The sequence below is a fragment of the Crinia signifera genome, chromosome 11 (genome assembly GCF_055691185.1).
Source record: "Crinia signifera chromosome 11, ASM5569118v1, whole genome shotgun sequence".
NCBI classification, from domain to species: domain Eukaryota; kingdom Metazoa; phylum Chordata; class Amphibia; order Anura; family Myobatrachidae; genus Crinia; species Crinia signifera.
In genome coordinates, this window is record NC_139227.1 from 3,429,204 (window position 1) to 3,443,634 (window position 14,431).

At 46.4% G+C, this 14,431-nt stretch overlaps 1 protein-coding gene across 1 annotated transcript in view; it reads right to left on the reverse strand.

Annotated features, from left to right (window-relative positions):
• RIPOR1 (RHO family interacting cell polarization regulator 1) overlaps positions 1-6,338 on the reverse strand; it is a 130,896-nt gene extending 124,558 nt beyond the window's left edge. Inside the window, exon 1 of the mRNA XM_083164703.1 lies at positions 5,897-6,338. The gene's annotated coding sequence lies outside the window, so the exon portion shown is untranslated. The remainder of the gene's footprint in view (positions 1-5,896) is intronic.
• Between the last annotated feature and the right edge of the window lie 8,093 nt (positions 6,339-14,431).

Sequence of the window (14,431 nt, forward strand, 5' to 3'; positions counted from 1 at the left end):
GAGGGAGGGGGAGCCGCCGGGGACATGCTGCACATCGCTGGCACAATGCAAATGGAAGCTCTTAACGCAGGAGCTGTCCTTAATTATCACATGTTAGAGCATATGCGATAATTATCTTTGTGGTAGCCGGCGATGTGCGGTGGAAAGGGGCTGTGGATCTTCGTGCATCCAGAGAGAGAAAAAGATAGAGGGAGAGAGGGAGTTCCGTATTGCCGGAAATATCTCTCTATTGCCAAGAGCAAAAGCACAAATAGGAGTTTCCAATTACCAGCTGTATATAATCTTTTCTACATAGTTTTCATTAGTAATTGAAATTCATTATTCTTACAAAACCACAAACCTCTTCTATTCTGAAATATGTAAACACTATAAAGAGCCACGGGAGAACATCCTGCGTCTAGTTTATTTGGGCCTTTTCCTCCTACTAATGATGTCATCACTGGGCGTTTACCCCACATGCAGAAGTATGCGTACAGCACACAATACAGTCGTCTGTGATAAAACATTACGATCACAAATCTAAAAGCCAGAAACTACTTGAACTGGTTCCCAGCTTTAAAACTAGGCCCAGAGTCAGTGACGGCTCAATCCAGTGGGAGGCAGAGAGAAGAGCACGCACTCCGACACACACAGAACGTAAGATCTGGAGTCACAACACACTCCGACACGCAGAACGTAAGATCTGGAGTCACACCACACTCCGACACACACAGAACGTAAGATCTGGAGTCACAACACACTCCGACACGCAGAACGTGAGATCTGGAGTCACACCACACTCCGACACGCAGAACAGAACGTGAGATCTGGAGTCACAACACATTCCGACATGCAGAACGTGAGATCTGGAGTCACAACATACTCCGACACGCAGAACGTAAGATCTGGAGTCACACCACACTCCGACACACACAGAACGTAAGATCTGGAGTCACAACATACTCCGACACGCAGAACGTAAGATCTGGAGTCACACCACACTCCGACACACACAGAACGTAAGATCTGGAGTCACACCACACTCCGACACGCAGAACAGAACGTGAGATCTGGAGTCACAACACATTCCGACATGCAGAACGTGAGATCTGGAGTCACACCACACTCCGACACGCAGAACGTAAGATCTGGAGTCACACCACACTCCGACACGCAGAACGTAAGATCTGGAGTCACACCACACTCCGACACGCAGAACAGAACATGAGATCTGGAGTCACACCACACTCCGACACGCAGAACGTAAGATCTGGAATCACAACACACTCCGACACGCAGAACGTGAGATCTGGAGTCACACCACACTCCGACACGCAGAACAGAACATGAGATCTGGAGTCACACCACACTCCGACACGCAGAACGTAAGATCTGGAGTCACAACACACTCCGACACGCAGAACGTAAGATCTGGAGTCACAACACACTCCGACACGCAGAACGTAAGATCTGGAATCACACATACTGAATTTGATAGTTTTTTTAGGAAATTTTATACTTATTATGAAATTTCCAGGAAATACCAGTAATTCCAATTTATTGTAATGCTTTACAATAAAAAAAAAAAAAAAAACTTACCAATATAAAACATCTGTAGAAATGTAGAGAACGCATTTGTCTCAATATCGGCACATCATTAATGTGCCATTTAGGTACATGCAGGACGGCGCAGCTCATGCATGAAACTACAGAATGAACTTAACAGATCAGTGCATTACAATTATATGTGATATATGGCAGCATTCTATCCTTGTGCTCTGACACAGGGGGTGAAATTTAATAGGATGAGAGATTTGGTAAAACATCTCCAGTTTTTTTTAAAGCGGCAATCATTTAGACTGCAATACCAGTCCAGTTTGATGTTGCAGTGTAAATGATTGCCGCTTTAAAAAAAACTGGAGAATTCTTACCAAATCTCTCACTTTCTGATTCTCTCATCCTATTAAATGTCAACCTGGGGAGAAATGTTTCAAGCCTTGTAGGGAGATTACAGTAAAAACCAACAAGATTCTGGCATTGGTTGGTACGTTATCTCACGGGCTGCTGTGGAACATTTCCCCACAGATCCACATAAGAGTGGGCAATGAGACATATCAAAGCGTCTCTATTATTTATTTACAGTTTCTTATGTAGCGCAGGAGATTTCGTTTGCTTTACAATTGGAAACAACAGTGATTAAACAAAATGGGTAGAAACAAACCGACATGGAGGTAGGAGGGCCCTGCTCGCAAGCTTACAATCTATAGGGATAAAGTAATACGTAGCCGAAGAGAGTATAAGGAAAGGAACATTGGTAGGCGTTTTTATTTACTTTCCTCATTGGAGTTACAAAAATACAGTAGGAAGCTTGTACGGTAGGACCATCGTTTGTGTACCATGGCAGTGCAGCATCCTATTCTTACTACTGGGACAACGCTAACCCTGCTGCTGGATTTGGACTGCGCTTGAGATCTCGCGTGAGTAGCGAGATTTCGCACATGCCCAGAAAAGCCGGCGTGTCAGCTGTCATGCTGTCTGCTCCGGGGGACATCGCCGGAGGGGGAAGGATAAGATGTGCATGTCCCTTCCTGCTTCACCTCTTTATTGAGGCGAGCAGGAAGCGTTCTGCGATGACCAAAACTAGAATACATCTACCCCGTTATCTATTGCTGCATACATCTTTGTGTACATACGAGTTTTATCAGGAGGGTCCTGGAGAAATCCATTTAGGCAGCAGGAAGCAGGAAATTCCTGTCCCAGGAAATTAGGGACAGTTGGAACCAGGACATTAGGGACAGTTGGAACCAGGACATTAGGGACAGTTGGAACCAGGACATTAGGGACAGTTGGAACTACAGTAGGGTCAGTTGGAACCAGGACATTAGGGACAGTTGGAACTACAGTAGGGTCAGTTGGAACCAGGACATTAGGGACAGTTGGAACCAGGACATTAGGGACAGTTGGAACGGGTGCCGGACGGGTTCCCGACAGTCGGGATCCCGACAGTCGGGATCCCGACTGTCAAAACGCAGACAGCCGGGTGCCCGACGGCCACCCGCTATTTTCCCTCGTGGGGGTCCACGACCCCCATAGAGGGAGAATAGAATAGGTGGCTCGCGTAGCAAGCCACCGTGCCCACAGCGTGGCGAGCGCAGCGAGCCCGCAAGGGGCTTTTTTTGCACTCGCCATGCTGTCTGACTCTGGACAGTCGGGATAATGACTGACGGGATCCTGACTGTCGGAGTCCCATACCACACCCAGTTGGAACTACAGTAGGATTAGGGTTAGAACCAGGACATTAGGGACAATTGGAACTACAGTAGGGTTAGGGTTAGAACCAGGACATTAGGGACAGTTGGAACCAGGACATTAGGGACAGTTGGAACTACAGTAGGGTTAGAACCATGACATTAGGGACAGTTGGAACTACAGTAGGGACAGTTGGAACCAGGACATTAGGGACAATTGGAACTACAGTAGGGTTAGAACCAGGACATTAGGGACAGTTGGAACCAGGACATTAGGGACAGTTGGAACCAGGACATTAGGGACAGTTGGAACCAGGACATTAGGGACAGTTGGAACTACAGTAGGATTAGGGTTAGAACCAGGAAATTAGGGACAGTTGGAACTACAGTAGGGTTAGAACCATGACATAAGGGACAGTTGGAACTACAGTAGGGTTAGGGTTAGAACCAGGACATTAGGGACAGTTGGAACCAGGACATTAGGGACAATTGGAACTACAGAATGATGTATAACGCACAGCTTACTATTCAGACCTTCACAGGTCGGTTAAGAAATAACAGACACTAGGTCGACACCTTCAAATGGTGGACATACCACAGGTCAACATTGACAGAACATCGACACAAGCTTAAGGTCGACATCCACAATGTCAACTTGCGGTTTTCACATTTTGTTGTCTATGTCGACATAGACACCTTATAAGTGTACCACCGCGCTCGGCAGTCTATTATATTCTCACTCTATGCCCACTTGGATGGTGAAGTATGAACCAAGTCGGTCTACACCAAAAAACTTGGGAGGTTTTGTCCAGCATCCAGCATTGGTTGGAGGCAATAAAAATCTGGTCCTGGATGGGAGAAAACGTCATTTGTAAGTCAGTAATTTGCTCCCAAAATCTGGCAATGGATAAAAACTGTTGGTCAGTCAACTGTTGGTAGCTCTCGAGGACTGAAGTTGGCTACCCCTGGTCTAGACTCAGCATTGATTCTCAACCTTGATCCTCAGGTCCCCCACACAGTGCACGTTTTCTAGGTCACCCAGCATGTGCACAGCTGCACTCATTACTCACTGACACATTTTAAAAGACCCACAGGTGGAGCTAATTATTTCACTTGTGATTCTGTGTGGAGACCTGCAAAACATGCACTGTGTGTGGGTCCTTGAGGACCAAGGTTGAGAACCACTGGTCTAGTGTATGGCCAGCAGAAGACCCAGGTAATTAGCAATGTCCCAGGTGGCTGTGCAGTCACGCGCCATAACCCGGGATTTTGCTGCTAATGTGAAAGGGGTATTCAGCAAATCAGCGATAACATAAGAACCAGAGAGGTCACTGCGCCGGCGGAACTGCCCATACCGCACGCGGGGTCGGGAACAGTCGGGCTGCACAGATGCTGGTAATTATACATAAAGAGGAAAGACCAGGAGCAGAGCATTGTAATATCAGCCCGATCCGTCGGACCAGATCAGACTAGTGTATGGGCATCTGAAGGTGGGAGTGATATTGTAGATGGGATGTTGCCCATAGTAACCAAATGGATTCTACTCATTTAGCATCTTCTAGGAGACAATAGATAGAATCTGATTGGTTGCTATGGGAAACCCCATCTTCAATAGAACTCCCATCTTATTACAATGTTTTATTCATGCAATGTAAACCCGGTTGCAATTGGCTTAGTTACCCTACTATTGCTTTAAGCTGGAACATTCACGAGGCGCAGATTCCCTAGTCAATCTGAATCGCAGGCTTGACGTCACCCAGCCACAGAACATGTGTATACCGTATATACTCGAGTATATATGGTATCATGGGAAGTATAAATAACGTATTGCAACATTACCACAGATGCACTAAATTCAATATATTGCTGTGGTTTAACCCTAACAAGCTGTAAAATCTAACTAGAAAACCCAGCATAATACAGATACTGTGGAAACACCGGACAATAAATTATCCATAGACGTCAACCAATATAACTCACATTTGTTTAAGGACTAATTATATCTATGAAACCTCTGCATCGCCCCTAGCAACAGCAGCAGCAGCAAAGTGCACAGATGTGTTTCATTTAGTAAATGGAGTTTATGAAAACATCTACATCCAAACTGCATCATATGACACAGGATATGGGCCGTGGCGCCGCTGTCTGTCCATACATTTATCACAGGTGACATCTATAGAATACATGGGGAAATGGTTTTGGGGGTGCGGTGGGTTATCAAAGTTTAGAGAGGAAATTGTGAGATACAAAAGTACTAACCAATCAGATCATTTACATTGTATAGGCCTGTTTGACAAACGACCGAAGCAGTCCTCTGGTTGGTACTTTATCTCTCCCTATTTATCTCTCTCTCAATGCTTTGGGGAAAACCCACTAAAGATTTTTTTTCATTACTTTCTGATAATAATCAATAATAGTGTTTCCTCCAGTTACTGATGTAGCAGCTGCCATACAATAACAAAGGAGATGCCACTGTATCTATTACTTAAATGTTCCAGAAAACATCACATTGTTATTGGATGGAGATACCCAGCACCATAGCAGATATATAACCCAGCATCACACAAAGCCACAGCAGATAGATCTCCAGCACCAGCTACTGTACACAGCCCCTGTCCCTGCAATCAGAACACACTGCACAGGAGGGATAGGAAGAAAGCAGGACTTACATGGCTGCAGATGCCCTTCTTCCCAGATCAGCTGCAGGAAGGGCAGGATTGTGCCTGTGTAATCCTGGAGTTTGCTGTGAGTCACACTGATGTCCTCCTCCCTCTGCAGCTACAGACAGAAATCCTTTCTCCTCCCAAAACACTGGGGTTCAATCTCTATAGTCCAATATTGTTATTGTTGTTGTTGTTGTTGTTGTTGATGATGTGAGTTCTATCCACAGTAATCCCCACCATGCAGTGGCAGCACCACAAATCCTGGAGGCAGCAGCAGCAGCTATGAGATCAGGGCACAGGGAGGAAAGAAGAGGGAGGGGATACTGACTGGAGGAAAAGGGGAGTGGGGGAGGGGTGCAGGCAGCAGACTTTAGGAAGTCTCTTGTGATCTGTAACGTTGCAGGCTATGTATGATTAGGGAACCACTTAGCTGTCATTTGCTGTGAGCTGAGGAGTATGTTACAGTGAGGAGCAATGTGTGGCCCACACTGTCATCATCACCAGTGCCAATATGTATGTGTGACCATGATGTCACTGCCACCAAACGTCTGTTTTATGATTACTCGCCCAATGTGTACGGACCTTTACTCTCCACCCGTTACATCTGCCCCACCTGCGGTGCACATGGTTTTGCCCATTAAAGAGAGATCTTGCTTTTGCAGGCCAATCTGAATTAGGGCCATAGAGCAATGGTTCTCATCTCCAGACCTTTAGCAGATACCTCACAACTTTTGGCGTAGGGATTGGGAATCAATTGATGTTTCATTGTAGCCATTGGTTAAATGGTTTAAAGGTGGCCATACATCAGAAAGATATTGTACCCAATCATACAATCTCAACTGATTGTAAGATGGATTGTATGCAGATTGTGTGCACATCTTATGTACATAATCATACAATCAATCAGCAGATGGATTGTATGACTGATTGTAAGATGGATTGTATGCAGATTGTGTGCACATCTTGTGTACACAATCATGCAGTAGATGGATTGTATGATTGATTGTATGATCGATTGTGTGTCCAAAAACCACCAAGGACTGCCGGGGATTTCAAGGGAAATTGTACACAATCATGAGCGCAATCGATCTTAAGATCGATCTTTCTGATGTATGGCCAGCTTAACCCTGACTTGGTGAGGATCTCTACTGGTGCCCACACACTACAAAGATCAGCAATCTTAAGATGTGCGAATAAATTTGCCTTGAAATCTTTTGTCCGTCCAGAACAAATGATTTCAGGCAAAAGCACATTTTCACCAAATATTAATCTTAAGATCGGATGTGTGTTCCTATGGATCTGCTGCTAAATATTCTGATCTTTCATGCAGCACGTTAGATCAGAAGATTTATCAAAAGATCTGCGGAGCGCGCATCTGATCGCGGCCAGGCAATTTCCGGATGGTAAAATTGGTCAAAAATTGTCTGACTATAAAAAAATCGTTCTAGTAAACCGCTAGACCCCCCCTTTCTAACTTGTTGCCATGGGTAACTTGCTGATTGTGAGGAGATTAAATGCTTGTTGCCAGGGGTACCAGCTCTCCGGGAATTTGCATGTGACTCAGGATCTCTTCCCAGCTCCACCCCCTGACTAGTGTGCAGCAGCAGCAGCATTTTTTTACATTTTCAAAAGGGCCACAGCGAGCCAATCATGGCTTGTCACATCATCTTCCCGCCCCTTAAGCTGGCTATATTAGCCAGCATTCGACAGGAGGCAGGCAGTGTGAGGGTGGGGTGTAGCTGGGAGGCAGGGACAACCCTCCTGCAAAGCGGCCTCGCTCCCGCGACCCCCCTCGGTGGGGGGATCCGCGGGTGAGATGATGCGAATTGCGACGTTTTAGCCCCGCTCACCGTGTACAATGCATTAAAAATGGCATTGCACGTCAGGGGTGTGGCTAAAATGGCACGATCACTCGGTACACGCCCCCAAACATGTAGCCACTAGTGGGGCTTCGCCCCTGACCCACCCCTTTTCAGGGGGACTATAGGTACCAGCGAGCCCTAAATGCTCCACATGCTGGTACTTGTGGTTCTCCAAATTCCAGCATGTGGGGCAACTGTAAGGCCAATATTAATTTTACCAGCACTATCAACCCTGCACCCACCATCCAGGGTGCTTCAGCCCAGGCCTGGAGTACCCTGGAGAGGGGTGGGGCCAGTGTTCCCTCTAAGCTGTGCGCGCTTGCGCGCGCACACAACTCAACGAGCGTGCGCACAGACATTCCAACAGAGCGCACAAAGCAGCACTGGTCCCTTTTTTGCAGTTGTGGAATCAATTAATGTGTGTTTCACCCATTAACTACATTGTGTGCTGTGTTTTGAATGTTTAAATGTTTAATATCATTTTGAAGTAATATTAACACAAATGCTGAACGTCATTTTCCAGTTATATATAAGTGAAGCACAAAAATGAAAATTTCCTTCCAAATTTGCACAGCCAAAATCTTTAGCCGCACACAGCCTTCGTAAAATTAGAGGGAACATTGGGTGGGGCCCTCAATTTGAGGGTGTCCCCTCTTCCCCAGGAATCCCCGGCCTGGGCTGACTAGCTAGGATGGCTGAATGCTTCGGTCACGGGCTAGTGGAGCTTGGAGCTGGTTCCAAAAATATGGTGGACCCCTAGTTGTTTTGTTTTTTTCCTTGTAGTCTTCTAGCACCACCCATCATAATTTAATGACAAGAAGTGACAGTTGAAAAGACAATTGATTGAGGTGATGTAATGGTCCTGGTAATGGGTGAGAGCAGATGACAGGTGACCATTTGCTTTGAAATGCTGGAAAACAGTCAAAAACTGCCATTCAGATATTACCAGGTTTTTGTTCCAACCAGCCAGATCTGACAATAAATCTGTGTATGGCCAGCTTAACCAGATTTGAAGATGCAATCTTACGACAGGAAAAATCTGCCGATCACTGAAACAAATCTGTAGTTTGTGAGCCAATAGATTGGAGAAACAATTTACGTGGGGGAATAATATCACTGGATCTGAGAAGCAATTAATTGTGATTGCTGATGTATAGGTGATTTCAGTAGCGCATGCAGGGGGGTTTCTGAGTACCCAGAAACCCCACTGACGGACCAATAGTCTCCTGTGTATTTCAAATAAAAGATTGCACTGCTGAGCAGTACTCTCTGTGCTGGCTGCCCTGATGATTGTCACTGAGGCTGTCAGTGCAGAGAGGGAGACCAAGCTGGCTCTGTCTCAAAAAGCTCTGTCTCCGTCTCTGCAGTGACAGCCTCAGTTCCGGTCCTCAGGGCAGCCAGCACAGAGAGTACTGCTCTCTGCAGTGACAGCCTCAGTTCCGGTCCTCAGGGCAGCCAGCACAGAGAGTACTGCTCTCTGCAGTGACAGCCTCAGTTCCGGTCCTCAGGGCAGCCAGCACAGAGAGTACTGCTCTCTGCAGTGACAGCCTCAGTTCCGGTCCTCAGGGCAGCCAGCACAGAGAGTACTGCTCTCTGCAGTGACAGCCTCAGTTCCGGTCCTCAGGGCAGCCAGCACAGAGAGTACTGCTCAGCGGAGCAATCTTTGTTTTAAAATGTGAAGAACTGGACGACTAAAGGGTCACTTTATTTTTTTTTTTAAATAATTACAAATAAAAAAATATTTTGCTGTCAAGTGTGAGAAATAATACCGGGGGTGCTGCTAAATGTGCTGCATGAGTCCAGAGGTGCCACCATATGTGCCGTAAAATTGCAGCGGTACCGCCATGTGTGCCATATAATTCCAAGGGTGCCGACACGTCTGCTGTATAATTCCAGGGGTGCAGCCATGAATTTTTTTTATTTATTTTTTCACTGCAAGGGTGCTGTTAAGTGTTTTACATCAGTCCAGGTGTGATTCCATGTGTGCCATATACTTCCAAGGGTGCCGACATGTCTGCTGTATAATTCCAGGGGTGTTGTCATGTGTGCTGTATCAGTCCAGGGGGACTGCCCCTATTTTTTGTTAAAGAAAAATATGTTTTTCTTTTTTTTCAACTGCAAGGGTGCTGATAAGTCTACCTTATCAGTCCAGGAGTGCTGCTATGTGAGCAGCATCAGTCCAGGAGTGCTGCTATGTGAGCAGCATTAGTCCAGGGGTGTTAATAAAAGTGTCGTATCAGCAGTGGTGGAACTACCGAGGGTGCAGCTGCTATGGGGCCCGGCGGCTGGGGGGGCCCGAGAGACAGCAAGCACTCCCCTGCACTGTTTTTAGAATTTTTATTATTTTTTCAGAGAGACGCCACCTGCCTGAGCTGCTCGAGGGAGAGTGGGATGGGGGGGGGGGGGGGGGGTTGCGCCGTGCGCTGTGCTAGCGTCACAGTAAGGAGCCAGGCAGAGTGGAGGAGGGCTGCGCCATGCGCTGTGCTCTGTGCTCACGGAAGAGAAAGGAGCCGGTGGGGAGGTTCGGAGGTTTGCACCCTGCTTGCGGGAGTGTAAGGACGGAGCTGGACAGGATGGATGGAGTGGGGGTCGCGCCACGATGTGCCGGGCCCGCCCGTGAGTTCTGAAGAGAGACTCTGGAAGTCCAGACAGCCCCACCCACCTGAATCGGAACGGACGAATGCTGCCATAAGGGACTGGCTTTGGCAGTGGGACAGGCAGTGAGGGTGGCTGAGCGAGGACTCCTGCAGCTGCTTCTAATTTCTGGTGAGCTCAGCTCAGCAAAATACATTACTGTATGTCTGTATGTCTGTGTTACATTTACATTATTTCTACTATATAGCAATATCAATATAAAAGATCCACTGATTTGTGTGACTGACCTGTGGGCATTGCAGCATGCCGCATAATATTTAATGGGCACGTGCGAGGGTCCCGCCAGCCATGCTGATAAAGTTGGGAGGTATGCAATATTGTTAGATGCGAGGTGTTCAGAAATAAGTTGAAATTAATTTTGTTGAGGTTAATATACTGTTGAAACAAAAAAATTATATTCTGTGATTTTAGCTGTTGTTATGATTAAAAAAAAAGTTACAGATCCAAAACCAAGAGGCTCAAGGTCGAACATTGTGTCCAGTAAAAGATCCGGGTGCCGGACGTGGTCCCGACAGTCGGGATCCCGACAGTCATTTACCCGACATCGAGATCCCGACTGTTAAAACACTGACAGATGGGTTCCCGACGGCCACCGGCTATTCTCCCTCGTGGGGGTCCACAGTGTGGTGAGCGTAGCGAGCCCACAAGGGGCTTTTTTTGCACTCGCCTTTCTGTCTGAGTCCGGCCAGTCGGGATCCCGACGTCAGGCTAATGACTGTCGGGATCCCAACTGGCGGAACCTTATACCACACCCAAAGATCCACACATCATGGCCACAGTAGTAATCCTACACATAACGCCCACAGTTGTAGTGCCACACAGAATGCCCACAGTAGTAATGCCCTTTACACATAACTTCACAGTAGTAGTGCCCCTTACAACATAACGGCCATGTCCACATTAGTAAGGCCAGGAACTACTACTGGGGGCACATGGAATGCCCCCAGTAGTAGTGCCCCTTACACCTAATGGCCACAGTAGTAATGCTACACACAACGCCCACAGTAGTAATGTCTAAATAAGTAATGCTGCACATAATGCCCACAGGAGTTTTAATATCCACATTAGTAATGCCACACATAACGGCCACAGTAGTAGTGCCACATACATTGCCCCCAGTAGTAGTGCCCCTTACCCCTAATGGCCACAGTAGTAGTGCTACACATATCACCCACAATACCAATGTTGCATATAACTCCCACAGTAGTAATGCCGCACATAACTCTCACAGTAATAGTAATGCCCACAGTAGTAATGATGCTAAAACGCCCACAGTAGTAGTGCCACATAGAATTCCCACAGTAGTAGTGATGCACATAACGGCCACGCTTGTAATACCGCACATAACGCCCACTTACATACTGTATAAGCTGCTGGTATAGTAACTTGTGCCAGTGTAAGTTCCCAGTCCCTATCAACACTGACAGCAAGGCGAGTGGTAAAAACACAAGGACAGTCATACAGGGAAGCTGGTCCTCTTCCCTGTATTGACTGATCAGAAGGTGCATGTTGCTGATAGGTTGGCACCACTATCATTCATCAAAACATGAGGGGTCTGGATTTGATGGCAGCAGATTGGCTGCCACTGCTGTCATTCAGGCCAGCTGGGTGGGAGGAGCAGCTACAGTATCAGCCGTACTGCGGAGCTGTGACTGTGAGGAAATAGGCAGAGCTATGCGGATGTGCCCATAACAGGCTGTGCTGAGCAGTCGTGGATATAAGGCCTCTAAAGCACAGCTCAGTGCTACCACCTTCTGCTAAGTGCTGCCTCTATGATGTGATTGTGAGACAGTGGGCCTTGGCTACAACTTCACGCTGCTGGGGCCGCTGCCTGTCTTACAGCTTGACAAGTGCAGCAGCAGTGAGGCAGAGCAGGGAGAGCGCCTCTTCAGCCTGACGCCTCCCTGCTTTGCATCTGCTGCTGAGCAGCTAGTGCCGGCTCTGCATATGAAAATCAACCATTTGCTCCCAAACGCCAGAAAACACACAATGATCCTACAGACCAGTTGGTTAAATCAATTTGATCTAACAGATTTGTTAAAATGTATTTACAATTTTCCAGCATTTGAGAGTAAATTATTGCTTTTCGTATGTTTTAATCCATTACAGGTCGAGTATCCTGTATCCGGGCATCCATTATCCGAATTATTCCAAAAACCGTGGTTTTTGGAATCATTCGAATAATTTTTTTCGTACCAAGTCCCAGGGTGTCCACAGTAGGCCTCCGGCATCTTCTCCAGGGTCTCCAACGGTCCCAGTAATGCATTGCGCGAGTGTGCGCGCGCCGGTGACGTCACCGGTGCGCGCGCACACCCGCGCAATGCATTCCTGGGACCGCTGGAGACCCAGAGAAGATGCCGGAGGCCTGCTGTGGATGCCCGGGGACTGTGTGGACGCCGAGGGACCACCGGACACCATCAGGGGACAGGTAAGTATGGCAAAAAAAAATGTATTCCAAAAACCGAAAAATTCCCCTATCCGGAATGCTCGAGGTCCAGAGCATTTCGGATAGGGGATACTCAACCTGTACCAGATTTTTGTTCACACTAGGCAGATTGGACAGATATATCTATAGTTGTGTACCCAGCATTAAACTGTTGTTGCAATCACCTGTGTTGAAAGATAGCTTGATTACATGTATTTGCAAATGCATACAAGAAACTCATGTCAATAAGAAGCTCCAGAGGTGGCTCTTGAACACTGTAATTTCAATAAAAGACAATTCTCTAACATCAATTCACTTTCTACAATAGCATTTCAATTCCTACGCCATTTTGGAATACTTTCTGCAAGTCATAGTCAAACAAAATGGTTGCTGCATTTGACAAACACCTGCCGATTATGGTAAAGAGTAGGCCTTATACGCCGCGGCTAGGAACTTGTGCAACAGCCGACGTCTTCTGCAGTATAAGAACATTTAGGTAGATAAATATAATAAAACAGGTTTATTTATGAGTTGCTGGAGAAATATATATGTCCATATGTTTCTGTTTTATCAGTAAATAACCTGTATAAACACCAGATACAGAACACGACCAGACATTTTGTCTAGTTTTGGTTTCCTCAATTTGGGTAATTTAACTTGTACTCAATTATCCAATATTAAAGGGTATGCTTAATATCAACTATTTGAGCACAGTGACACTACTTGTACCCTTTTCACATTGCAAATTCCGGGTCACAACTGGGATTTGAACATGGGTCCATCCCAGGAGTGAACGGGCATTGCGAGGTGAAAGTGTGTGTGTGTGGGGGGGGGGCGGCAGTGCTTGGAGCTGATGCTGCCTCCTTCCTATACTGTGTATGGGACCCAGGTCGCTAGACTTTGGTTACCCATTCACACTGCCCAGTAACTCCAGTCCTACCCGAGTAAAACCCTCCTTTTAACCTGGGTCAGATTGCCAGTTTGCTGGCCCTGACATTTTTAGAAAGCCACAGTGACCCGGGTTGACCCGGCAACAACCCTTGTCGGACCCAGGTTATTTGTGCGGTGTGAAAGGGGTATTGGTTTCATTCTCAAAGCACTGACTAACATGATACGGCAGTAAGCCATGGGCTGCCGTCAGTTGGAGAGCAATGTGCTAGCATTGTCCTATAGTTACATTACAATATTCTTACAAGTGTTTTAATAAACTATTTTCACACCATTTCCAAATGGAATGCTAAGCATGCGGCTATTGACATTGTGTATACTTAGCAAGAGCAAATCTAGAACGTTCTGCCTGCACGGAGATCCAGAGATACCGTAATTCTCTCATATGATCGCTTCAATATTGCTTTGTGTTTATGTTCTCACCTTATAGAGCCTGTGGTTATCTTGTGATTGTACAGTTACGTGTCCTCTGCCCCATGTTCAAACCAGTAACCAAAGAGGAAAGCAAAATCTGGTTTTCACAAATGCATATATTCAGACATATACCTACTGTATGTATATGTGTGTATATATATATATATATATATATATATATATATATATATATATATATATAAAACTAGTAAGCCCGCTCAAAGCACATCAGATGGC